The following is a 26,691-nucleotide window of genomic DNA, read 5'->3' on the forward strand; positions in this document are numbered from 1 at the left end:
CCGATGCTCTAGGAACTCCCTCAGGAGCGAAACCCCGGTCAGCTTCGCTGTCGCCATGTTGCCTGGCCACAGGTCCGCGTCCATCCTCTCCAGCACTGGCTTCGCGCGGGGATCAACGAGCTCCGTGCGGGACCAAGCATCAATGGCCTCGGGCTGCCTCGTAGGCAGGATCAGCCGGGGATGGATGCGCCCAGCATCCACCAAGACCCACTTGCTCCGGAAGCCTTCAATCCTCTTCCCAAGCTTCGAGATGGCATTGGAGCTGGAGTACGCGACAAAGCTCGCGCATGCGGTGATGGAGCCGCGAGAAACCCGGAGGTAAAAGTAGTGGCGCAGCAAGGAGACCGAGGGCCTTACCCCAACGTGAGCCTCGTAGTAGTAGGCGAAAATCACCAGGAGAAGAACAGAGTTGGGATGGAGGTGCAGAGCTTGCAGGTTGTAATGGCGGAGAACAAAAAGAAAGAATTCAGAAAAGGGAGGCACCAGACCGGCGGTGATGGCGCTCATGAAGAGCGGGTAGAAGGTGCTTCCTTTCTCCTCAGGAAGGGCAGAGCCAACCTTGAGCGCGGCGGCCCCGTCGTTGCCTTGCGCCACCATCATCAGGCGCGTGAGCGCCAGGTTCTTCTCCGACACGTTCAGAGAATCTAGCGCAAGCGAGTACCAGGTGATGAAGCTATGTACCTAGGGTAGGGTCATGGACTTGTCTAAAGCTACCCTAGCCCAGGACATCTCTAGAAGAAACTACCTGTCAGTCGACTTTAAGGTAATCCACTCAACAGACTCGAGGACACTCGACCATGAAGCTAACCACTCGACAGCCAGGAGATCTAAAGTCACTCTGCGTGTAACGGTCTGTCATAAGTAGCCTTTATGGTCTTCATCAAGCTTTATGAGGGCGTTACCAGTAACCCCCTGACTTAATGTACTTTAAACCCTGCATAACTGAGGGCCGGAGGGGTCTGGTGAACTCTATATAAGTCACCCCCCTCCTCAGTGTAAAGGGTTCGCACCCCTGTAACTCACACGCATATAATCCAGTCGACCGCCTCCGGGCACCAAGACGTAGGGCTGTTACTTCCTCCGAGAAGGGACTGAACTCGTAAAACTCTTGTGTGTACAACTACTCCATAGCTAGGATCTTGCCTCTCCTTTAGTACCCCCCTACACTACTGTCAGACATAGAACCACTTCAGTTGGCGCCCACCATGGGGCAGGTGTCTTAGCGACTTATTGGAGAAGTTGCAATTTCTTCCGATCTCCTTCATCATGGTTTCAGCTGGAGTTTTGGTTGAGGGCCGCGAGATCCGTCTCGGCGCGCTCACGTTCGTCGCCGACAACTCTGCCTAGCTTCAGGAGGCTCCGCTCGACGTCGACGCACTCCCAGTCCGTGGGGCGACACACTTTTGCGCGTGCGTCCGCAGTGTCCTCCTGCGGCAACCGTTGACCCAGTATCGACCGGTTTTTGTGTCATCCTCCCTGCACGCTTCCCGCCGGCGCAAGCACTCCGGTCGGTCGAGGCTTCAGCGGTGGGTGAGGCATGCAGTGGCTCGCCAGTCGACCACCGCCCATGTCGCAGCAATCGAGCCCGACGAATCTCTCTACGGCCTCTTCGACCTGTCGACTGTCTCCGAAGAGACTGCATCCGAGTGCGACAGTAGTGATCCAGCGGCGGAGGTCCTGATGGTCAACTGACCACATGGTCCCCCCGGCTTTCTCGGTGCTGAGGGAGGTGACGGCGGAGGCGATCCGTCGCACTCCCATGAGGAATACCTTCCCGAGCCCCTCAATTCGCTGCAGAGGGAAGAACTTCGCTTCCGGAACATGGATGCCCTTCATACTCCTATTGTTGGAGAAACCCCTGAGGCTCGCGCCTTGGAGGACGCGCGCTTGGCCAACCTGGCTGAGCGCACTCGACTAGAGAACCTTCAGCGAGCACTCGATGAGCGTGCGTGACAACGGGTCCCTGACTCTAGTCGATGCCAGCTCTTTCCACCTCCGACTCAGGTATATCGAACTCCGATTCAGAATTTAGCAGCTGTAGCCCGTATAGCAGAATCAATTCAGCCTTCCCAGTCAGAGGCTGGCAGGGGCTTGATGCAGATCAGAGATTTGCTCTGGGCAGCAGGAGATCAAAATTGAGTTGTGTCATAGTCACGGAACAGGATTCATAGCAAATCCGTGGCTGCGAATACGGGCCAGTCGGCTCATAGCCCCAGATCGCCCCCGAGGCGTGAAGGGCGTGGAGACCGGCATGATCACTACAGGAACCGTGAGCAGTATGATCACCGATTCGATCACGATGATCGACGTCGAGTGCCCATCCCTCCCCCAAGGGATGGATCCTACGCACCTCGACAGCAGGATGATAGACGCCAGCACAGTGGCGGGCGAAGAATTCTAGTCAACCCCAGGGAACCAGGCTTTGATGCGAGATCCATCATCGTTCAAGGTCTGGTCGACCGGAACAGATCCCACAGAGAGGGTCGCGACAGAGATGTACCCACCAGCAGCCGAGTGCATGTCTCCGGACCAGAGTGTTTCAGCAGAGCCATCAGGGCCGCGGTGATTCCCCCCAACTTTAGGTTGGCGACTGGAGTCAGTAAATTCAATGGTGAGTCTAAGCCTGATACTAGGCTTGAAGACTACCGAGTGGCTGTCCAGATCGGTGGCGGAAATGATGAGATGGCCATGAAGCATCTGCCTATTATGTTAGAGGGATCGGCCAAAGCATGGTTGAATCAGTTGACACCCAACAACATTTACACGTGGGAAGATCTTTCCCGAGTGTTTGTCAGAACGTTCGAAGGAATGTGCAAGCGACCAGCAGGGCTGATAGAGCTGCAATCTTGTGTGCAGAAGTCGAATGAAACTTTGAGTGATTACATCTAGAGATGGATCACATTGCATCACACAGTAGAGAATGTATCTGATCACCAGGAAGTCTGCGCCTTCAAGGAAGGCGTTAAGTACAGAGAGCTAAGCCTGAAATTCGGTCGAACCGGAGACATGTCTCTGAGTCGAATGATGGAGATAGCCACCAAATATGCCAATGGTGAGGAAGAGGATCGGCTCCGGAGTGGCAAGCACAAGTCAGTCGCCTAGGACACCGGAGGAGGGAACTCCAGTCGGAAGCAAAAGCGGAAAGCCGAGCCAGCTGCTCCTGGAGAAGCCTTGGCCGTGACTCAAGGAAAGTTCAAAGGGAAACCCAAAGGGCCTTGGAACCCCAAGAAAGTAAAGGATAAAGAAGGAAATGACGTGATGGATTTACCGTGTCACATCCACACCAAGAAAGATGAAGAGGGTAATTTCATTTACCCGAAGCATACCACTCGACAGTGTCGACTCTTGATACAGCAGTTCCAAGGGAAACAGTCCAAGGATAAGGAAAAAGAGTCGGACAAAGTTGAGGACAAGGGGGATAGTGACGAAGAATATCCTCATGTCAATTCCACTCTGTTGATTTTTGCTGACGTTGAGAGCAAGAACCAACTAAAAGTTATAAACCAAGAGGTGAATATGGTCGCTCCGGCGACGCCCAATTATCTGAAGTGGTCTCAGACGGCCATCACATTCGACCAGTCAGATCACCCGACGCACATAGCCACCCCTGGGAGGCAGGCTCTGGTGGTCGACCTAGTCGTCGAAGGTACTCGACTGACTAAAGTGTTGATGGATGGCGGCAGTAATTTAAACATACTGTATGCAGAGACGCTGGAAGGGATGGGCATTTCGATGTCCAGACTCAGCACAAGCAACATGAGTTTCTATGGAGTCATCCCTGGCAAGAAGGCCACGTCACTCGTCCAGATCGCCCTCGATGTGGTTTTTGGTGATTCCAAAAACTTCCGCAAAGAAAAGTTGACATTTGAGGTTGTGCATTTCCAAAGTGCCTATCATGCCATTTTGGGCAGGCCAGCTTACGCAGGTTTTATGGCTCGACCATGTTACGTGTACCTCAAACTGAAGATGCCTGGCCCTAAAGGCGTGATCACTGTTACTGGTAATCGCAAGAAGGTGGAGGAGTGCTTTCAAAAAGGCTCAAAGATCACCGATGCTCAGATGGTAGCAGAAGAATGGCAGGAACACCAGAGAAATGCAGATCCGAGTGATTTGTTGCGAGCTAAGAAGCCCGCTACGGAGTCAGCGTTTTAGTCGTCCAGTGAGACAAAACCAGTTCATATCCACCCGATCGACCCCAATGCTGCTCCGACCAATATCTTCACAACACTCGACCCCAAATAGGAAGAAGCGCTCATCCAGTTCCTCCGTGAGAACTGGGACATCTTTGCATGGAAACCTTCTGACATGCCAGGTGTACCTACGGGGCTGGCTGAGCACCATCTGCGAGTCGACTCAAAGGCAAAACCTGTCAAGGAACATCTGCGACGGTCCGTCGTCCAGAAAAGGAAGGCTATTGGCGAAGAGGTGGCTCGGCTCTTAGCAGCCGAGTTTATCCGAGAGATTTACCACTCCGAGTGGCTCGCCAATGTAGTCATGGTCCCCAAGAAGGACAAGTCACTTCACATGTGCATTGACTTTAAACATATCAATTGGGCCTGCCCGAAAGATCATTTTCTTCTCCCCTGCATCGACCAAATAGTCGATTTGACTGCGGGATGTGAGCGACTGTCTTTCTTGGACGCCTATTCCGGGTACCATCAGATCCGTCTGTTTGGACCCGATGAGATCAAAACAGCTTTTATCACCCCGTTCGGGTGCTTCTGTTATGTCACCATGCCATTCGGCCTCAAGAATGTCGGAGCCACGTTCATGAGGATGATTCAGAAGTGTTTGCTCACTCAAATCAGTCGGAATGTGGAAGCATACATGGATGACATTGTGGTCAAGTCACGGAAAGGTTCCGACCTGCTGACTGACCTTGCTGAAACATTTGCCAACCTCAGGAGGTATGATATCAAGCTTAATCCATCCAAGTGCACATTTGGAGTTCCTGGCGGGAAGCTGCTCGGTTTTCTCATTTCCGAACGAGGAATCGATGCAAACCCAGAGAAAGTGGGCACTATACTCCGAATGAAATGACCTGTGCGGGTGCACGATGTTCAGAAGCTTACTGGTTGCTTGGCCGCATTAGGTCGATTCATCTCTCGTCTCGGTGAGAAGGCATTGCCTCTGTACCGACTGATGAAGAAGTCAGACAAGTTCGAGTGGACTCCTGAAGCTGATGCAGTGTTTGCAGAGTTAAAAACCCTGCTCTCCACCCAGCCGGTGCTTGCTGCCCCGATCAGCAAAGAGCCTTTGCTGCTTTACATTGCAGCCACAGGACAAGTCGTCAGTACAGTACTTACGGTCAAGCGGGAAGAAGAAGGGAAAGCCTCCAAAGTTCAGCGCCCAGTATATTATATTTCTAAAATCCTGACCCCATCAAAGCAAAGATACCCTCATTATCAGAAGCTCGTATATGGGATTTATATGACCACGAAGAAAGTTGCTCACTACTTCTCTAACCATACCATCACAGTCGTCAGCGATGCCCCATTATCAGAGATTCTACATAACAGAGATGCAACTGGTCGAGTGGCAAAATGGGCGATTGAACTCCTTCCCCTGGATATCAGATTTGAGGCAAAGAAAGCTATCAAGTCCCAAGCAATAGCAGATTTCCTCGCCGAGTGGACTGAACAACAGTTACCGACTCAAGTTCACTCGGAGCACTGGACTATGTTCTTTGATGGCTCTAAAATGCTGAATGGTTCCGGTGTCGGGGTAGTGTTGGTTTCCCCCCGAGGAGATAAGCTTAGATATGTACTCTAGATTCACTTTGATTCCTCCAACAACGAAGCAGAATACGAAGCACTTTTGTATGGGTATCGTATGACCATCTCACTCGGCGTCCGTCGCCTCATGGTCTACGGCGACTCAGATTTAGTGGTTAACCAAGTGATGAAGGAGTGGGACGTTAGAAGCTCAGCCATGACTGGTTACTGCAACGCAATAAGAAAGCTGGAGCAGAAATTCGAGGGGTTAGAGCTTCATCACATCCCCCGACTGAAAAATCAAGCAGCTGATGACTTGGCGAAGATAGGTTCCAAAAGAGAAGCCATCCCCAGTGGCGTGTTTTTGGAGCATGTTCACGCGCCGTTAGTTCAAGAGGATCCTTTCACTGAAGAAGCCCCGCAACCAAAAAGTGCCACGGATCCGACTGAAGTCGAGGTCCCAGCTGTGGTCGACCTAATCATGGAAGTTCTGGTTATCACTCCCGACTGGACAGTGCCTTACATCGCGTATATTCTAAAAAAAGAGCTCCCAGAGAATGAAGAAGAGGCTCGGCAGATCGTCCGTCGATCCAAGGCATTTACTGTCATGAGGGGACAATTGTACAGAGAAAGCGCGACTGGAGTCAGCCAGAAATGCATAACACCGGAAGAGGGTCGAATGATTCTCAATGACATCCACTCAGGGACCTGTGGCCATCATGCGTCCTCTCGGACCATTGTGGCTAAAGCATACCGAGCAGGTTTTTACTGGCCCAGAGCAAATGAAATGGCGAAAGAGATAGTCGACAAGTGTGAAGGATGTCAGTTCTACTCCAACATGTCACACAAACCCTCCTCAGCCTTGAAGACCATCCCAATCGTCTGGCCTTTCGCTGTTTGGGGGTTAGATATGGTTGGACCACTGAGAACTGGCAGGAGCGGCTTCACCCATGTACTGGTTGAAGTTGACAAGTTCACCAAGTGGATCGAAGCCAAGCCTATGAAAAATCTTGATGCTCGCACGGCCATCAGCTTCATCAGGGAATTGATATTCCGATATGGGGTCCCACATGGCATCATCACTGATAATGGGTCAAACTTCGATTCCTACCAATTCAAAGCTTTCTGCGCTTCCCAAGGCACACGAGTCGACTACGCCTCAGTCGCCCACCCACAGTCGAATGGACAAGCAGAAAGAGCAAATGGTCTAATTCTCAAAGGACTGAAACCCCGGTTGATGCGTGACCTCAAGCACGCAGCCGGCGCGTGGGTCGACGAACTTCCATCAGTTCTTTGGGGATTGCGGACTACCCCAAGTCGGTCGACTGGGAGAACTCCATTATTTCTCGTCTATGGAGCTAAAGCGGTTTTGCCGAGTGACCTGCTTCACAATGCACCACGAGTCGAGCTCTACTCCAAAGCCGAAGCAGAGCAATCCCGGCAAGACACAGTCGACCTTCTGGAAGAAGAAAGAGAGATGGCCATGATCCAATCGACCATCTATCAGCAAGACTTGCGCCGATTCTACGCCAGAAATGTGAAGAGCCGAGCCTTCCAAGAAGGAGACCTGGTCCTCCGAGTGGACCAACAGAAGCCACACAAACTCGCCCCTACATGGGAAGGCCCCTTCATCGTCACCAAAGTTCTTCACAACGGAGCGTACCGTCTTTACAACGTCGATCGCCAGATTGACGAGCCACGAGCCTGGAATGAGGATCTGCTCCGCCCCTTTTACACTTAAATACTCACTCAGATGAGATGTAATAAAAGTACTCCTGAAGTTTATCTATCAAAGACAAAAGTGTTATAATTTTCCCATTTATTGTTGTCGCTTTTGCTTGTGTAAGAAATCCCCCAGTGGGTGGCCTAGCTGCGAATCCGTTTCGCCTAAGTTTGTTCCTACCCAGTGACGAGCAAGCCTCTCACTCGGAGACTTAGCTGCGAATCCGCTTTGCCTAAGTATTTGAAATCCTATCCAGTGGAGAGCAAACCTCCCACTCGGGGGCTTAGCTGCGAATCCGTTTCGCCTAAGTGTTTAAAAATCCTACCGAGTGGAGAGCAAACCTCCCACTCGGGGGCTTAGCTGCAGTCCAGTACTCGCCTAAGTGTTTAAAAATCCTACCGAGTGGAGAGCAAACCTCCACTCGGGGGCTTAGCTGCAGTCCAGTACTCGCCTAAGTGTTTAAAAATCCTACCAAGTGGAGAGCAAACCTCCCACTCGGGTGCTTAGCTGCAGTCCAATACTCGCCTAAGTGTTTAAAAATCCTACCGAGTGGAGAGCAGACCTCCCACTCAGAGGCTTAGCTGCAGCCCAGTGCTCACCTAAGTGTTGAAAATCCTAGCGAGTGGTGAACCCGCCTCTCATTTGGGGGCTTAGCTGTAGCCTAGTGCTCGCCTAAGTGTTTAAAATCCTACCGAGTGGTGAACCCGCCTCTCACTCGGGGGCTTAGCTGCAGTCCAATACTCGCCTAAGTGTTTAAAAATCCTACCGAGTGGAAAGCAGACCTCCCACTCGGAGGCTTAGCTGCAGCCCAGTGCTCGCCTAAGTGTTGAAAATCCTACCGAGTGGTGAACCCGCCTCTCACTCGGGGGCTTAGCTGCAGCCTAGTGCTCGCCTAAGTGTTTAAAATCCTACCGAGTGGTGAACCCGCCTCTCACTCGGGGGCTTAGCTGCAGCCCAGTGCTTGCCTAAGTGTTGAAAATCCTACCGAGTGGTGAACCCGCCTCTCACTCGGGGGCTTAGCTGCAGCCTAGTGCTCGCCTAAGTGTTTAAAATCCTACCGAGTGGTGAACCCGCCTCTCACTCGGAGGCTTAGCTACAGCCCAGTGCTCGCCTAAGTGTTGAAAATCCTACCGAGTGGTGAACCCGCCTCTCACTCGGGGGCTTAGCTGCAGCCTAGTGCTCGCCTAAGTGTTTAAAATCCTACCGAGTGGTGAACCCGCCTCTCACTCGGAGGCTTAGCTGCGGCCTAGTGCTCACATCAACTAGGCGTATCAACGGGCTATTGAGATGCCCACTAATAGATATCAATGTGAGTGAGTAGGGATTACCATGCAACGGGTGCACTAGAGCTATAATGGTACGAAAGCTCATCAAAAGAAACTAAGTGGGTGTGCATCCAACTTGCTTGCTCACGAAGACCTAGGGCAATTTGAGGAAGCCCATCATTGGAATGTACAAGCCAAGTTCTATAATGAGAAATTCCCACTAGCATATAAGGTGACAACATAGGAGACTCTCTATCACGAAGATCATGGTGCTACTTTGAAGCACAAGTGTGGTAAAAGGATAGTAACATTGTCCCTTTTCTCTTTTTCTCTCATTTTGTTTCTTTTTTTGGTGGGCTTATTTGGCCTCTTTTATTTTTCATAAAATCCGGAGACTCATCCCAACTTGTGAGGGAATCATTGCTTCCATCATTGTCGGTGTCAAAACCGGCGGATCTCGGGTAGGGGGTCCCGACCGGTGCGTCTAGGCGGATGGTAACAGGAGACAAGGGACACGATGTTTTTACCCAGGTTCGGGCCCTCTCGGTGGAGGTAAAACCCTACTCCTGCTTGCTTAATATTGATGGTATGGGTATTACAAGAGTTGATCTACCACGAGATCAAAGAGGCTAAACCCTAGAAGCTAGCCTATGGTATGATTGTTGTTCGTCCTACGGACTAAAACTCTCCAGTTTATATAGACACTGGAGAGGGCTAGGGTTACACAGAGTTGGTTACAATGGGAGGAGATCTTCATATCGTATCGCCAAGCTTGCCTTCCACGCCAAGGAAAGTCCTATCTGGACACGGGACGAGGTCTTCAATCTTGTATCTTCATAGTCCGGAGTCCGGCCAAAGGTCATAGTCCGGCCATCCGGACACCCCTTAATCCAGGACTCCCTCAATCATCCTTTCCTCACATGGGACAATGCTCTAATAATGAAGATGATCACACTTTTATCTACTTACAACTCAAGAATCTTAGAACAAAATATGACTCTATGTGGATGCCTCCGACGGTGTACTAGGATAATGAATCAAGAGTGACACGTATGAAAGAATTATGAATGGTGGCTTTGCCACAAATACGATGTCAACTACATGATCATGCAAAGCAATATGACAATGGTGGAGCGTGTCATAATAAACGTGACGGTGGAAAGTTGCATGGCAATATATCTCGGAATAGCTATGGAAATGCCATAATAGGTAGGTATGGTGGCTGTTTTGAGGAAGGTATATGGTGGGTGTATGATACCGGCGAAAGTTGCGCGGCACAAGAGAGGCTAGCAATGGTGAAAGGGTGAGAGTGTGTATAATCCATGGACTCAACATTAGTCATGAAGAACTCACATACTTATTGCAAAAATCTACAAGTTATCAAAACAAAGTACTACACGCATGCTCCTAGGGGAAGGGTTGGTAGGAGTTAACCATCGCGCGATCCCGACCTCCACACATAAGGAAGACAATCAATAAATAAATCATGCTTCAACTTCATCACATAACGGTTCACCATACATGTATGCTTCGGGAATCACAAACTTTTAACACAAGTATTCCTCAAATTCACAACTACTGAACAGGCATGACCCTAATATTACCATCCTCATATCTCAAAACAATCATCAAGTATCAAACTTCTCATAGTATTCAATGCACATTATATGATAGTTTTTATTATACCTATCTTGGATGCTCATTATATTAGGACTAAAATTTTAACCAAAGCAATTACCATGCTGTTCTAAAGGACTCTCAAAATAATATAAGCGACGCATGAGAGATCAATAATTTCTATAAAATAAAACCACCGCCGTGCTCTAAAAAGATATAAGTGAAGTACTAGAGCAAAATTATCTAGCTCAAAATATATAAGTGAAGCACATAGAGTATTCTAATAAATTCTGATTCATGTGTGTCTCTCCCAAAAGGTGTGTACAGAAAGGATGATTGTGGTAAACTAAAAAGCACTCAAATCATACGAGACGCTCCAAGCAAAACACATATCATGTGGTGAATAAAAATATAGCATCAAGTAAAGTTACTGATGGACGAAGATGAAAGAGGGGATGCCTTCCGGGGCATCCCCAAGCTTAGGCTTTTGTTTGTCCTTTAATTTTACCTTGGGGTGCCTTGGTAATCCCCAATCTTAGGCTCTTGCCACTCCGTATTCCATAATCCATCAAATCTTTACCCAAAAACTTGAAAACTTCACAACACAAAACTCAACAGAAAATCTCATGAGCTCCGTTAGCAAAATAAAACAAACCACCACTTTAAGGTACTGGAATGAACTCATTCTTTATTTATATTGGTGTTAAACCTACTGTATTCCAACTTCTCTATGGTTCATACCCTCCGATACTAGCCATAGATTCATCAAAATAAGCAAACAAAACACAAAAACAGAATCTGTCAAAAACAGAACAGTCTGTAGCAATCTGTAACTTTAGAATACTTCTGGAACCCCAAAAATTCTACCAAAATAGTAAGTCCTAAATAATTTGTTTATTAATCTTCTGTAAAAAGAATCAACTGAAAATCACGTTTCTGTGGTTTATGAAAATTGTTCTCGTGCGTGCAAAAGTTTCTGTTTTTCAGCAAGATCAAATTAACTATCACCCAAGAAGATCCTATAGGTTTTACTTGGCACAAACACTAATTAAAACATAAAAATACATCTAACCAGAGGCTAGATGAATTATTTATTACTAAACAGTAACAAAAATCAAAGAACAAAAATAAAATTGGGTTGCCTCCCACCAAGCGCTATCGTTTAACGCCCCTAGCTAGGCATAAAAGCGAGAATAGATCTAAGTATTGCCATATTTGGTATTCAATTCTTCAATAGAACACTTATAACCCTTAGGAGTTTCCTTCTTTTTATTAATGATTAAACTCCTAGGCAAGAAGTAAATAAATTCGTTTGCAGCAAAAGGTTCCTTAATGATAGCGAAAAAGTTGGGGTCAACACTTATTGATTTTAGATCCGCATTTTCCTTACTAGAAGATTCACCCTTATTTTTAGGAACATACATTAATTTGGCAATTTTTGTAGTAGGAGGATTTGAATTATTTTTCATGGATGAAAAGGTAGATCCTAAGTTGGTAATAATATCCTCAAGTTTACCGATTCTTGTGGAATCTTGATATATTCTTTCGTTAACTATAAGTTCCCTTTCTCTAAAAGAATCACAGTAACTCCAACCTTAGATCCATATTGGGTAATTTGGTTGTGGATCTTTTTATCCAAATTTTCAATTAACTCTACAGTGGCAACTTTATTTTCAATAATTTCAAGCCTTTGCATCACATGTTCCAAAGTTAAAACAATTCCATTAACCAAAAGAGGTGGTGGACCAAACAAATCTATCATAGCATTATAAGAATCAAAAGTATGGCTACCCAAGAAATTCCCTCCGGTAATTGTATCAAGAATATATCTGTTCCAAGGAGTAATGTCTACATAAAGATTGCGAAGAAGAACGGAAGTAGATTGCTTCCTAGTAGATCAATTCTGAGCATTGCAAATTCTATGCCAAACATCTTTTAGATTTTCTCCCTCCCTTTGTTTAAAATTAAGAACTTCATGATCGGGAGTACTAACAATGATAGAAGGACTAGCCATGACGATGAATGATGACACAAGAAGCAAGTGAAAAAGAGGCGAACGTGGAAAAGAGGGCAAATAAAACGACAAGGGTGAAGTGGGGGAGAGGAAAACGAGAGGCAAATGGAAAATAATGTAATGCGAGGGATAAGAGTTTGTGATGGGTACTTGGTATGTCTTGACTTGTGCGTAGACTCCCGACAACGGCGCCAGAAATCCTTCTTGCTACCTCTTGAACATGTGTTGGTTTTCCCTTGAAGAGGAAAGGGTGATGCAGCAAAGTAGCGTAAGTATTTCCCTCGGTTTTTGAGAACCAAGGTATCAATCCAGTAGGAGGCTACACTCAAATCCCTCGTACCTGCACAAACAAATAAGAACCTTGCAACCAATGCAATAAAGGGGTTGTCAATCCCTTCACGGCCACTTGCAAAAGTGAGATCTAATAGAGATAATAACATAAATATTTTTGGTATTTTTATGATATAGATTGAAAAGTAAAGGTTGCAAAATAAAATAGATCGAAAATTTATATGCTGGAAAATAGACCCATGGGCCATAGGTTTCACTAGTGGCTTCTCTCAAGATAGCATAAGTATTATGGTGGGTGAACAAATTACTATCGAGCAATTGATAGAAAAGTGCATAGTTATGAGAATATCTAGGCATGATCATGTATATAGGCATCACTTCCGCGACAAGTAGATCGAAACGATTCTGCATCTACTACTATAACTCCACACATCGACCGCTATCCAGCATGCATCTAGAGTATTAAGTTCATAAGAATAGAGTAACGCATTAGGCAAGATGACATGATGTAGAGGGATAAACTCAAGCAATATGATATAAACCCCATCTTTTTATACTCGATGGCAACAATACTATACGTGCCTTGCTGCCCCTGCTATCACTGGGAAAGGACACCGCAAGATTGAACCCAAAGCTAAGCACTTCTCACATTGCAAGAAAGGTCAATCTAGTAGGCCAAACCAAAGTTATAATTCCAAGAGACTTGCAAAGATAACAAATCATACATAAAAGAATTTAGAGGAGATTCAAATATTGTTCATAGATAATCTTGATCATAAACCCACAATTCATTGGATCTCGACAAACACACTGCAAAAAGTATTACATTGAATAGATCTCCAAGAAGATCAAGGAGAACTTTGTATTGAGATCCAAAGAGAGAGAAGAAGCCATCTAGCTAATAACTATGGACCCGAAGGTCTGAGGTAAACTACTCACACATTATCGGAGAAGCTATGGTGTTGATGTAGAAGCCCTCCGTGATCGATTCCCCCTCTGACGGAGCACCAGAAAAGGCCCCAAGATGGGATCTCATGGGTACAGAAGGTTGTGGCGGTGGAAATAGGGTTTCGTGGTACTCTTAGATGTTTTCATGGTATATGAGTATATATAGGCGAAAGAAGTCAGTCAGGGGAGCCACGAGGGGCCCACGAAGGTGGGGGCGCACCTCCCTGCCTCGTGGCCGCCTTGTTGCTTCCTTGACATCCACTCCAAGTCTCCTGGATTGCGTTTGTTCTAAAAAACAACTCTCCCGAAGGTTTCATTCCGTTTGGACTCTGTTTGATATTCCTTTTCTGTGAAACACTGAAATAGGCAAAAAAACAGCAATTTGGACTGGGCCTCCGGTTAATAGGTTAGTCCCAAAAATAGTATAGAAGTGCATAATAAAGCCCATTAAACATCCAAAACAGATAATATAATAGCATGGAACAATCAAAAATTATAGATACGTTGGAGACGTATCACTTTGCCAAAGAGGTTGTACACTTGTTGCATCTCTTTTTTTACTCTACATGTTATATATATTGTCCACTGAGCACACGTAGTAACGTGAGATACGATTAATTTATCCTACTATATGACAAGCAGTGAGGTACCAGGCAACTTAGCTATCCGTGAGGGACTCTCTTGAACGCCATCATTATTTATCTCTGTGTGTTTGAGCTGTGCATTTGTCGATGGGCCTGGGAATTGAGCTAGTAGGGTAGTGGCCTGGGTCCAAAGTAATAGAAGTAGCAAAAAAACATTTTTTTAGTGTAGGCTTTTCCTTGCTCAAGCCTGCCTACTAGAATCTCCAGTGCTTGAAAGGAAAAGTGAATGAAAAACATAGGAATTGGAAAGTTTCCTATGGTACTACTTTTCATGAATTTGGTGCAAAGGAATGGAGCAAAGGAAAACTGTAGGATTTGTTCCTTTTGTGTCTCCTTGAAAGAAAAACCGTACGAATTGTAATTTCCACTTGTCCTCCTTTTCATATTCCTATTCATGAAGCACAAGACTAAGAGATAGTAGCATAGTAGCATTATAACCGTACATTTTCTTGTGGTTTGACTTAATCTCACCATGCTTCTTTGCATCCTGTGATCTTCCAATTCTTGTGAATCAAACACCCAGATTGGCAGAAATCCTGTGTTTTTAAATTCTCTATTTTGCACGTGCATTCCTATCATGTTCTTGTCTATTTACTATCCCTGCATTGTTAGAATCCTCAAATTCAAACAAGCCCTTACATAATTTCTTCTGTTACATATATGTGTCAAAGAAAACCTCGTGTGGTTTGTCCTGCTCCTGCGGCACTGTGTTCCACCCCAGCTTAGCTGCTCCAATGACTGAAGGGTTCACCACAGCAGGGATCCGCTCTCCAGACTGTCTTTCGCCGCCTCAGATCTTCTTCCCCGCCGCCGGCAGCCACGACAACTGCATTATCATCATCAACTGAGCAAATGACCTTGAGGACTACACGGGTCTGCAAGAGAGTTTGCACTCTTCCATGTATTCTTACGTTATGCATCACTTAATATGATGACATGCTACATTATTGTCGTGTTCACCTATTAGACTCCGAGTCAGGTCCAAACTAATGCTGGAACTTGAGTTTTTAAATGGTTGTGGGGTACATATTGGGGCAGCAATCAGTACTATCTATCTACTATCTGGTTAATCTTGGGTGTCTACTATGAGTTTCATCTTGGGTGCAAACAAACATTAAAGGAGTCATTATCTGTATTTTTTAACTAAAGTTGTTATCTGCCTGCTATCATTGGTTTTGGGTCTATCCACAGTTTGCTACCATCACCCTGGATTTGTGCATGCACTCCTTACATTATCTCACTATGTTTTATTCCTATGCATGTCAGTTATTGTACACAATGGAACTGATCATGTAGAGCAAAAGAGACGAGCCTTGCGTGGCAATAAAATTTCATGCAAACGTCGCTCCATGGTGGGCGCAAAGGCAGCCCCCCTCCACCCATTTTGGATCGTAATCGAGAGGAAGATAACTGTTCTGAGGGGGATTCAAAAGGAGAAGACCACTCCTATTTACCCCATGAGGTCTTCGCTCTAACTTGGCATGCTGATGTTGGTAATATCATGCATATGGTGCCTTGCATTGCTTACTGTATACATCAAAGATGTCATCTGCTTAGTTTATACATGCTTTGTGTCAATGCCATCTGTTTAGTTTCTTTATCGTACATGTGAATCATGCATTGCCATCTTGTTTAGCCAGGCATCATATATGTGAATTTTGCAATGCCACCCTGGTTAGCCAGTCATCTTATATGTGAATTATATCATGCCATAATTTTTTTTATTACGTTTAAATTTGTCAATAATTTTAGTACATTCAATTACTCTTCCTATGCATCAGCCATTCGGCACGGTCATGGAAAAATCTAGAGTGGAAACAAGGTCTTCAGAGCAGACAATGCTATCTGACGAAGCGCATGTCTTGCTGGTTACAGATTGCTCCTCAAAGGAGGATTCAGAGACAGATGATCAGTCCTATCCCCCCAGAGGTGCATGCTCTAACTTGGCAAGGTTATGTTGCTCATATCGTGTGTATGGTATCTTGCATTGCTATGTCATTTGCTTAGTTTAGACATGCTTTGTGTGAATGCCACCTGTTTACTGTCTAATTACCATATATGTGAATTATGCAATGCCATCTTGTTGCAAGACATTATATATATGAATTATGCAATGTTATCTTGTTGCAAGGCATTATATATGTGAATTATGCAATGCCATGCTGTTTAGCCAAGCGTCATATATGTGAATTATATCATGCCGTCCTTTTTTGTATTTCTCATTGCTTGTCGACAATGTTTGTATATTCAACTACTCTTCCTATGCATCAGCCATTTGAATTGGTGATGGGGAAATTTGGAGTGAAAACAAGGTCTTCGGAGCAGACAATGCTACCTGCTGAAGCAGATATCTTGCTGGTTATAGATAGCTCTTCAGAGGAGGATTCAGAGGCAGATGACCAGTCCTATTATCCCCCTGAGGTGAATGCTCAAACTTGGCAGGGTTATATTACTCATATCATGCATATGTTGTATTGCAATGCTTAGTTTTTACATCATATACACAATATTGAATGCCATCTCCTTAGTTGACACATCATATATGTGATTGCCCTCTGCTCACTTCCTTAGTATATAAATCATACATTTGAATTATATCATGCCATGATGTTTACATAGACAGCATGTATCTGAAATATGGCATGCCAACCCATTTTCTAAAGACATAATGTAGTTATATCATCTCATCCTATTTACATAGTCATCATATTTTAAATTATGTCATTCTATCCGTGAATTATATCATGCCACCATGTTTCCATCGACGGCATGTTTGTGATTTATGGCATGCTAACCACTTTAATAGACACATCATATAGTTATATCATGTCATCATGTTTACATAGTTATCATATTTTGAAGTATGTCATTCTATCATGTTTAGTTAGCCATCATACATGTGAAATTGTGTCATGCTATCATGTTTAATTAGCCATCGTATATGTGAAATTATGTTCTGCTATTCTGTTTGGTTAGACAACATAAATGTGAATTATTTCATGCCCTGTTTTCTTCCCTACTATCCATTGCACCTGTCTATCTTAAAGTGTATGTACATTCAATTAATTTTCTTGTTTATCAGCCATTTCAATTTGAGGGGGTGATGGCAGTATCTGTGGGAGTAAAAACACGGTCTTCAGAAAAGATCGTGCTACCTGCCGATGCAGATAGAACCACGGTTATACTTGCCCAAGAACCAGCCCCACCACACATAACCCAGACTCATGCAAATTGTACCCCAACCCAGTTGGACAGAGAACCAGCTACACCCCTTCTAACCCCAACCCCAGCAGATAGTAACCCAGTTCCCGTTGACACAGCACCGTCTCCACCACAGAGCACCCAAACACGAGCAATTAGTAAGGCAAATGCAGTGCCCAAAGCACGAGGACCACCACTCCGAACCCCAAGTCAATGCTTAAAGAAGCAAAAGAATTGTTCTCAGGTCAGTTCCGTAGCTATGGTTCATACTACTTTTCTCTTGCATCAATGTATTTACTCATACCAACTAATTTCAAAATTGAAGGATGCAATTGAAACTCCAATGGCGCAACAGGTATGTTTTAAACTTGTTTCTTTAACGTGTTTGTTGTTGTAACTTGCTCTATGTTGATTTCAGTTTCTATTGAATAAACAGTTATGTTCTCATGCCATGCACATTACAAGTGTTGTTATTGTTGTGTAGTTTCCCACACTTATATTCTATCTATGCTCCTTTGTCTTAAATAGATATGATTCGAACTGTATCTATCTTGATTTGGCAACATAAACTAGAATGATATACACCATACAGTGACCATACTACATAGATATATGTTTGTTTCATGATGTTATCATGTCCACCTTACTACTGAACTGGTTTACCAAAATGAGTTTCATATACTACATTGTAAACATGTGATGTGTTTGTTTGTTTCTCTTTTAGAACGCGGATAAAATATTGGAGAAGAGTACCCCATTATGCAATGATAAAGGAAGTAAGGTTCAAGATAGTGAGACATCCCTATTGGTCTCCAAGAAAGCTGATAAAAACTATATTGAAGACACTGAGACAATCCCAAAGTCATGTCTTGATGTAGTGTTCGAGTTACTGGCTACTACTGTTGGCACCAGCTCTTCGAACTCATTGCCTGAATCAGTTCGGCTTCTTGAGTCTCAAATTCAAGTTGAAAGACATCGATCAGATGTTATGCAACAGGAAGCCGAAGGACTGAAGAAGTCCCTGCAGAATTCAGATGCATACTTTCTGGTGCAACAGCAAGTGCTGGAGGATTTAAGCGCCAAACAAGAGAAAGTTAATAAGCTTGCTAAGCATCTTGCCAGCATTATGGGTACCCAGGATATTGTTTCTTGAGCTCTTCTGAACTGGTTTCAGTTCTGGACTTATTTTGTTGCGGCGTTTATATGCTGCTTTGTTCCCTATATTTGCACTGGTGGCGAACTTTGATGCACAGTGGATGTAATATGTGTAATAGCCGTGATAGCCTAGTGTAAGTTTCTTGCTTATATATTTCCTTATTGTATTTTTTATTTCTTTGCTTGTAATCAGTGCAGTTCTTTTTCCGCAGTTTGCTAGTGGCTGCAATAACCTATTGCCGCAATAACCATGGGCTACATATTTACTGTAGTTACCATGGCCCTCCTACGGGCCGTAGAAACAATGGGCCTTCTAAGGGCCATAGAAACAATGGGACTTCTACGGGGCATAGAAACAATGAGCCTTATATGGGCCGTAGACACAATAGGCCTTCTATGGGCCGTATCATCAATGGGCCTTCTACGGGCCGTATGATCGGTCGGCCAAACATGGGCCAATAACAGACCGCATTATGGCCGTAAACGGGCTAGAGTTGGAATCGTCCATTCATGGGCTGACCATAACGGGCCATTGTTAATCGGCCATATTTGATGACACTATGAAAACGGCCCAATGTATTAACGGGCCACAAATGGGACGACTGTAACCACGGGCTGTATTTGGCACGGAAGCAGAAAATGACAGTAACGGGTCGTAAGTAAACGAATGCTGGAAATGAGCCCAAGAATAAATGGGCCCTGAGAAGGCCGAAAGATAACATGGGCTGGAAACGGCCCAACAGAATAACGGGTCGTTAATGGGTATAAAGTGATACACTATTCATTACGGGCCAGTTTCACCACGGGCCGTTAATGGGTATAAAGTGATACACTGTTCATTATGGGCCAGTTTCACCATGGGTCGTTAATGGGCCAAGAGTTACAAAGGGCCCCATATGGGCCGAAAGACATCATGGGCCATACATGGGACGGAAGTTAAAACGAGCTAGAATTATATTGGATGGCGCAGATGACGCTACTGGGCCTAATTCGGATTGGTCGTAATGGGCCATGGGTTAGGGGCTGTAAATGGGCTATATGCGAACAGGTCATTAATAGGCTTTCCGTGGGCTGGCTCGCCACCTTTTGACCAAGTCAAACGGGCCGGCCTTTTCACAGGAATGGGCCTCTGTTGGGCCGTGCCACGTGTCGACGTATCATAGGCGCCTTCTGTCCAGTGAGTGGATGACATCTGTCCCAATGGTGAACCGAGGCGTGTTTCCTCAAGCCAATGATGATTTTACATGTGGAAAATCCCCATTGGTCGGGGCTGTTAACGGGTTATCGAATCCAAAACTGGACTCGGTAGCTTAACGGCATTCCATTACGATGGATGCCACATGTCGCTCACCCTTGATGAAAGCACTTCTGTGACGCATGATTTATCGTCATGGAAGTGGACACTTCCATGATGATAATTTTGGTAATGTCATGGAACACTTCTACGACATCACATGTATGAATGTCTTGATTCTGTCATAAAATCGCCATGGATGTACATGCATGACAGAAAACGTGACCTACTATGACAAACACGTATCATCACGGAAGTGTATTTTTTGTAGTGAACGATGCTTCACATATTGCCAATCTTTTTTGTACGGAAATCTTGCGACTCCATGGAGTACCAAACACAATTGTCTCGGACTGCGACATCAAGTTCTTGAGTTACTTTTGGAAGACTCTACGCGCCAAGCTCGGAATCAAGCTCTTGTTCTCTTCGGCATACCATCCGCAAACCGATGGCCAAACGGAGGTGACGAACCATACACTCTCCACTCTACTTCGTGTGTTGATCAAGAGGAACATCAAGGAGTGGAAGGAGTGTCTACCCATCGCCGAGTACGCCTACAACTGCGCAAGACACAAGACTACCGGCAAGTCCCCTTTCGAGGTCGTCTACGGCTTCAACCTGTTGTCACCATTGGACATTCTACCTCTTCCCCTACAAGAGCGCACCAACATGGACACGAGTGCATGAGCAAGCTACCTCACGAAGATGCATGAAGATACAAGTAACACCATCGAGCGCCAAGTACAATGACTCGCGACCAAGCTCAACACCAACAAGCAACCCATGATATTCAACATTGGAGATCTCGTGTGGCTACACCTTCGGAAGGACCGCTTCCCCAACGAATGCAAGTCCAAACTTCTACCTCGAGCCGATGGACCCATCAAGGTGCTAGCACGCTACAGCAACAATGTTACAAGATCGACCTCCCACGTGACAAGTACAACGTGAGCGACATCTTCAATGTCAAGGACCTCTCGCCATACCATTGTGATGAAGCTTTCGATCCGAGGTCAGATCTTTCCCAAGGGGGGCAGACGATGCGGAGCATCCCACAATCATCCCCGTGGACGTACCTACATCTCCCATGACACCACTTGGACCTATGACAAGAGCTCGAGCAAAGGCTATCGAAGATAAGGTGAACTCGCTCCTATCGGAACTACCCCTTTCTACACATGAGTCATGGCTACTACCTCAAGCAGAAACATTATGTGTGATCAGATACTTAGAAGAAGGCCACGGAACAGCTACATTCAATGGCCAAGACGGAAAGGACACCGAGCGTGAAGGCCAAGAAGAAGAGACGCCGAAGATGCCACAACCACCGGACGACCGGTTGGGACCGGATGTCCAGCGCCTGAAGCCCAGCCTGCCCAAGTCCAAGCCGACGCAGGCTAGAGCGACCGGACGTCCGGCCCGGACCGCACGACCGGCCACACCTCCCAGCGAGCAGACGACCGGTCCGCACCGGACGACCAATGACTGCACACCCGAAAGGAAATTAGCGGAAGTCCGAGATGACCGAATGTCCGGTAACACCATCATAGAACAGAATCAGCGGAAGACCGACGACTACCGAACGTCCGGACGTTCATGAGCCACCGGACGACTGGTCCCCAGCGGACATCCGTTGCCTGAGTGCACGCAGCCTCGGGTTGATGCCCTTGTACCCCTTCACTTTGGCCCCCATTCGTACTACGACTATTAATAGACCTCTCCCACCTCCTAGCTAAGGTTAGCGTTGTGATAGCTCATTTGTGAGATAGAGCCTCGCTCATCCATCCGGATCTGCTCCTTCGAGAGAGATCGTGCCTCTACGGAGAAGATTTATTTAGATTCAAGGCCCCTTACGGGAAGAACTCAAGACCTCCTCCCGAAGAAGAACCGGTTACCCTATGTATCGTCCTTTGTTGGATTCGGATCTTGTATCACCTTGTGTCTCGATGATCTAGCGCATGTGTGACTTTATTCTTGTTGGTTGAGTGTTTTCTCGTGTTTTCCTCTCGTTCCCCTCCTAGTGTTCTTCATGTTCGTGGTAGGAATCCCTCCAAACAGGAATGATCATCCTCTAGGGTTCTACCCTACATCATCTTGGTAGATGATGTAGGGTAGAACCCTAGACGTCTGATCTTTCACGTTTGGAGGGAATCCTACCAAGAACACGATGAACACGGGGAAGAACAGAGAGAAATCACAAGGGGAAACACTCAATAACAAGTCCAATCACACATCCACTAGACAATCAAACACACAAGATCCACAAGGTACATGAACAACAAAGCGAAAGATACAAAGTAAGGTTCATCTCCAAGAGGAGGTCTTGATGGGGTCCACCCGTGAGGGGGTCTTAATGATATATCCCACAGGATCTTCTCACATGGAGGTCTTGAACTCCATGGGAGTGGTGGTCTCTCTCTCTCTCTCAAGAGAAGAGTAGTAGGAGCAAAGCTCACATACAAATGAGCTATCACTTTGCTTACCTTCGAAAGGATGAGGGGGAGGTATATTTATAGTCTAAGCCTCGAAGGGGTAAGTGGGAAGGGATACAAGGCCAAAGGCCCGCGGTTGCACACAGGCAGGGACTGGTCGTCCGGTGGATAGCGGTCATCCGGTGTCTCAGGAGCTACCGGTCGTCCGCTAGTCGTCGGACGTCCGCTAGATCCGTTCTGTGAAGGAACACCGGTCGTCCGGTATCTTTGGACTTCCATTAATATTACCGGTCGTCCGGTGGGGGCCGGACGTTCGCTTGCTGGGAGGTGCTGTAGCTGGCGTTGGCTGCTGCGGCTTCCAGGCGTCGGACGTCTGGTCCTGACCGATCATCCGGTGGTTGTATCATGTACCAGCTCCGTTTCTTCTGTCTTCTCTTCCATGCTTCCCTCGCGGATGGTGTAGTTGTTCCTTCGCGCTTGCACTCCTCCTCGTCGCCCGTGAAGCTCCGGCAATACCTTTGCATGCACACGAGTGGAGTGTCAAGTAGTATACCATCCTCGAAGGGGTCAAGTGAACACGTGTAATGGGGAAGATTCACCTTTATGTATGAGAAGTAGAGGTCGCACGTGTCACTTGCCAAAAGGACTCTTGACATGGTGATGCCCGTAGGATGCTCTGCATCATCCCCTCCCCCTTGGAAAAGATCCGACCTCGAATCTAAAACCAAATCACCATGGGAAAGAGATGGCTTCGCCGTGTAGAAGTGAACGTTCACCAAGTAGTCATCATCTTCAACCTTGAAGTGGGCACTCTCCAATGTCGCACCGTCTAGTGATTCCTTCGAAATGGGCAAATACAACAAACACTTGGAAAAACAAATGTGGTTAGCGTTAGTGCAAAACCAAGCATTCAAGAGGTGATTCACCAAACAAGTGTCGTCATGAAAGCGTAGCATATGGATTGACAAAGGATTGTGACGGCATGTAAGCATATCAATTGAGCACAATCAAAGATATCATGGGGGCAAGCATGTAAATGTGAGGTAGAGATGCAAATATGTGTGACAAGAGAATAAGCATCTACCTCGAGGTCATAGCAAGCATTCACAAATTACTCAATGAAAGGTCTATGGTAGGCATAAGAATCATTCACAACACCACATAAAATGAAGTGTCTAAACACATGGTTCAAGTGCGAGATAATCCAAGCATAATGTGCATAGGGCGTAGTGAATATAGTGTGGCACTAACACAATCGAAAGAGAAATTGTTCATCATGTGTGAGGCAATAAAGTCAAGCATGTGACAACTAATGGGACATGGCATATATGAAGAAGTGACATTGTTGCAACCAAACATATGATAGGAGCAAGTAATCCAAGAATTGGATGCGACACACAAGGTATATATGTCATGAGGCATGGAAATGCAAAGATGGCAAGTTGAGGCAAGATCTCTAACATGTGCACTATCAAGTGGTCTAAGATGACCAACAAGTCCCATGGTGCAAGCAACACAAGTAGTATGATCCACAATATCCATGCTCAAGAAAGATGTCACCTTGAAAGCATGTCCTTGTGCATTCTTCACAATGCCGAAGTGGTAGGAAATGTGGTGTAGTAGCGAGTCGTGGTAGAATGTATGAGGCTCGCTCTCAAGAGCTCGAATGGTCAACTCACGTGAAGTGGAAGTTGACACAAAGTCCAAGTATCCTACACATGCACACAACAAAACAAAGAATGTATGCGCATGGTAGATAAACACATCATCCATCATGATGGTTTCCTTCTCTTGCACATAACCATTAGAAGCAAAAGTGCATGAATAATATGATGCAACAATGGCGATATTCATGGCACTAGGTATATGGTGCAAAGAAGTAAGACAAGCATGCTTCACAAGGAATATGTCAAAATCTCCAAACATATGTTAGAATGTTATGGGGGTAATCTCATGAGCAAGACTATAAGCATTGTTGCACTCAATACATGGTAAGTCATCTAGCATGAGAGAGGCAACACATGGAGATATATGACAAGAAGCAATATGAATCATGTGCAAAGCATATAGATGGTTGTCATCATCCGCATGAAATGAGCAAGTATGAGTCATTGGTGATGCAACATAAGCAAGCATAGTAATCAAGTCGTGCAAACTAGTGGGGCGAAGATGCAACACACTAGAAGAGATCATGGCAATCATGTCATGTGAGTAAGTAATAGGCATAGACAAAGCACATGACATATCGCAAGCACGAACACAAAGCAAGTTCATAGTATCATTATAGGAATGGTGCACAAAGCAAACATGGCAATAACAAGTGCTATCTCCACCAAGCTTGCAAATACACATACAAGTACTAGAATCAATCATCATGTGTAAAGTAAAGCATGGGTCACAAATGCATGGCAAAGGCATAGTGATAAGCATATCATGCAAAGTGAACATGGGAAGATGGACATATGATATGTAATGGTCAATAACCCACAACCATGTGAGGGACATGTAGAAGAAATGCGCGAAGTGTTTGCGCAAAGAGAGCAGTGGGAAAGGCAATCCACGTGATCCCAAGTCATCGTTGCTCTCTAGAGCTTGTTTTGTCAACTCATGGGATTGTGAGGTTGACAAGTATTCATGGGTACCTACACAAAAGAGACACAAACCAAAGAAGTTGTGTGCGTGGTAAATGTATGCATCATCCATCATGATGTGTATGTGCACATGTGCAAGATAAGCATCGCTCAAAGAAATTTGATGCATGGTATAAGAACATGTCATCCATCATGAAAGAATAGTTATTATGTATGACATGATGGGGACACAAATTGAGAACGCAAATATATGGCACATCAATAGCATGTTTGTTCATGGGGAGCATATGGTGCACACAAGTATTGGGAACATGCAATGAATGGGATGGATCAAAATCTCCTAAAATGTATTAGGAAACTATGGGGGTCTCCTCATGAGCAATATCAGAAACATCATATGGAGGAAATGGACAACATCCAAAACAATGCATATCCGAAGCTAGGAGGGCATGGTATGGCATATGAGATAAATGATGCAAAGTGAGCATATCAATATCGTCACAAGAAAAACAAATGCCAATAACCATGGTCTTGTCATCTATGCCATATGTGCAAATTGGGTTTATTTTAATGGCATATGCATAGTCACTATGAAGAGATTGCAAATAAGACATATGGTTGATCTCATGCATAGCATTTGACAAGTCAAGCAGATTATCAAACATGATGTGACCTAAAGAATTGTCACAAGAAATCCTATGTAACATGGCATCACAACTAATAGAATCCTCATGAGAATCATCATACTCATCATAAATGAGCAAATTATCGCATAGGGAAATCATAATAGCATGAAGCATGGTACTGGGTGGATCAACATCATGCAAGCAATCAATGTCAAGAATGTCCACTATTGGGACTAGAGCATCACCGTCACCTATGTTACCTTTGTCATTCCACTCAAGTGGTGTAGATGAGGTGGGAAAGACCAAATGGTGGTCATCATCTTGATGGAACCATGTGGGGGTGCATCATATTCCACCATGGCCATCGTCTTGTCCAAAGGGAGGACAAAGTCATCGACGATCAGCATGTCATCATAAATGGGACCTAGCACCAAATGAGAAGACACAATAGAGGTAGAGGTCAAGTTGTTAGAAATGCAAATGGCCTCACGAGACCTATCAACTATCAGACACTCTCTATGTGGTGGTTCACTCACTCCCTCAAAATAGGTGCACTCAAAGTCGCATATGGTGGAGTCTCATACGTCTCCAATGTATCTATAATTTTTGATTGTTCCATGCTATTATATTACCCCTTTTGGATGATTATGGGATTTATTTTACACATTTATATCATTTTTGGGACTAGCCTACTCACCGGAGGCCCAGCATGTATTGCTGTTTTTTGCCTATTTCAGTATTTTGCAGAAAAGGAATATCAAACGGAGTCCAAATGGAATGAAACCTTCGGGAGCATGATTTTTGGAACGAACGTGATCCAGAGGACTTGGAGTACAAGTCAAGAAGCAGTCAAGGCCTCCATGAGATAGGAGGGTCTGCCCTCCCCCCTACAGGGCGCGCCCCCCTATCTCGTGGGCCCCTCGGGCGTCCACCGACGTACTTCTTCCTCCTATATAAGCCTACGTACCCCGAAAACATCCAGGGAGCACCCGAAACACAATTTCCACCGCTGTAACCTTCTGTATCCGCGATATCCCATCTTGGAGCCTTCGTCGGCACTCTGCCGGAGGGGGAATCGACCATGGAGGGCTTCTACATCAACACCATAGCCCTTCCGATGAGTTGTGAGTAGTTTACCATAGACCTACGGGTCCATAGTTATTAGCTAGATGGCTT

Source organism: Triticum aestivum, chromosome 1B (assembly GCF_018294505.1).
Source record: "Triticum aestivum cultivar Chinese Spring chromosome 1B, IWGSC CS RefSeq v2.1, whole genome shotgun sequence".
Lineage (NCBI taxonomy): Eukaryota > Viridiplantae > Streptophyta > Magnoliopsida > Poales > Poaceae > Triticum > Triticum aestivum.